Here is a 2,478-nt window from a genome sequence, read left to right on the forward strand (position 1 = left end):
ATTTATGGCCCATGGATCAAATCCTGTGTATGGTCTGTCTTGATACAACCTATGAGTTCAGAATGATTTTCGTGTTCTTAAAGGGCTGTAAAAGAGAAAAGAAGGGAAAGAAACAGAGAATATGTGACAGAGACCGTATATGGCCTGCAAAGCCTAAAATATTTACTGTCTGGCCTTTACAGAAAAGGTTTGAAAAAGTTGGCTTAGTAAAATGAGAGGAATTGAAGTTAACCTCAAATTGTCACCTACAAGACAAGAAAATATAGAACACTTACATTAATTTGAATGCCATTAACCCAGAATTTTTAAATAATTTAATCTAAATTAAATATTTAAATATTAAATATTTAACTAAGCAGGTGAATTATGTAAGCAGTATTACCAAGTACATATTAAATTATCAAGAGAACAGATTAAGGATTTCAGTGTGGGAAATTGTATTAGTTTATTTTTTTATTATTATGTTTTATGTAATTTATTGTTAAGTTAGCTAACATACAATGTGCTCTTGGCTTCAGGAGTAGATTCCTGTGATCCGTGTGGAACTTCTTATGCCACCATAAAAATAGATGTTTAAAATGATGGTTAAGGGGTTGGGGCTCCTGGGTGGCTCAGTTGGTTGGGCGTCCGACTTTGACTCAGGTCGTGATCTCACAGTTTGTGGGTTCGAGCCCCGTGTCGGGCTCTGTGCTGACAGCTCAGAGCCCGGAGCCTGTTTCAGATTCTGTCTCCCTCTCTCTCTGCCCCTCCCCCACTCATGCTCTGTCTCTGTCTCTCTCAAAAACAAATAAACATTAAAACAATGATGGCTAAGGGGCACGTGGCTGTCTCAGTCATTAGAGTCTGCAACTCTTGATCTCGAGGTTGTAGGTTAGAGCCCCACGTTAGGTATAGAGATTACTTAAAAAAAATGAAATCTTTAAAAATATAATGATGGTTAAGTGGTATAGTTAGAAATGTTTACACTAAACAAACATCAGAAATGCCTCTAACTTCGCTAATTACAGAACAAACATCTCTCCAGCCTCATTGTCAAGGAAGAAATGTTTGCATATATCTCTGTACATTAGACATGCTGAGATACTAATGTTCTTTGCTATGGAGGTTCAGTGTTTATTCTTCGTCCATGCCATCCAAAGCTGTGTATTTCATTAATCCTTTTTAAAAATTTTTTTTAATGTTTATTTATTTTTGAGAGAGAGAGAGAGAGAGAGAGACAGAGGATGAGCAGGGTAGGCACAGAGAGAGAGGGAGACACAGAATTGGAAGCAGGCTCCAGGCTCTGATCTGTCAGCAGAGAGCCCAATGTGGGGCTCGAACCCACGAACCGTGAGATCGTGACCTGAGCTGAAATAGGACGCTTAACTGACTGAGCCACCCAGGCGCCCCTAAAATAAAGAAATAAACTTTAAAAAGAAAGAAGGAAAAAAGGAAAGATCCTTGACCTGGCAGTCAGAGGCAGATGTTAGTCTCAGCTCTGTTGGTCAACAGCTGGGTCACTGCAGACATTTCACTTAACCTCACTGAGCTTAATTTCCTCATCTGTTAAACAGAACGAATACTTCCTGACCTACAGCACAGGAATTGGGGGGTGGGGGGATTACTCTGAGGGCAGGACTTGCTTTTCTTCTTCATTTTGCATCCTCAACACTTGGCTTGGTTCCTGACACATGTAAGTATTCCGTTAAGGTCTGTTACATAAATCAATTATAAAATACATATATGTAAAATCCTTGGGAAAGATAAAGACAGTTCTGTCATAGTATAAGCATGTCAAAATTACCTATGTGTTTTGGAAAAGGATTGGGAGGGAATACAGAAAACCTGGTTTGAACTGTTAGCTGATAGGATTATGGATAAATATTTTACTGTTTTATTTTTATCTTAGCCCAAACAGTTCATGTTAATGTTCTTGAAAAGTCGAATGTTCTTTTTTTCTTTAAAAAAAAAAATTTTTTTTTAATGTTTATGTATTTTTAAATTTTTTTTTCAACGTTTTTTATTTATTTTTGGGACGGAGAGAGACATAGCATGAACGGGGGAGGGGCAGAGAGAGAGGGAGACACAGAATCGGAAACAGGCTCCAGGCTCCGAGCCATCAGCCCAGAGCCTGACGCGGGGCTCGAACTCACGGACCGTGAGATCGTGACCTGAGCCGAAGTCGGACGCTCAACCGACTGAGCCACCCAGGCACCCCTTCTTTTTTTTTTTTTTTTTTTTTTTTTTTTTTTTTTTTTTAATTTTTTTTTCAACGTTTTTTATTTATTTTTGGGACAGAGAGAGACAGAGCATGAACGGGGGAGGGGCAGAGAGAGAGGGAGACACAGAATCGGAAACAGGCTCCAGGCTCCGAGCCATCAGCCCAGAGCCTGACGCGGGGCTCGAACTCACGGACCGCGAGATCGTGACCTGGCTGAAGTCGGACGCTTAACCGACTGCGCCACCCAGGCGCCCCAGGCGCCCCTTCTTTTAATGTTT

This window comes from Neofelis nebulosa, chromosome 16 (genome assembly GCF_028018385.1).
Source record: "Neofelis nebulosa isolate mNeoNeb1 chromosome 16, mNeoNeb1.pri, whole genome shotgun sequence".
In the NCBI taxonomy this organism is placed as follows: domain Eukaryota; kingdom Metazoa; phylum Chordata; class Mammalia; order Carnivora; family Felidae; genus Neofelis; species Neofelis nebulosa.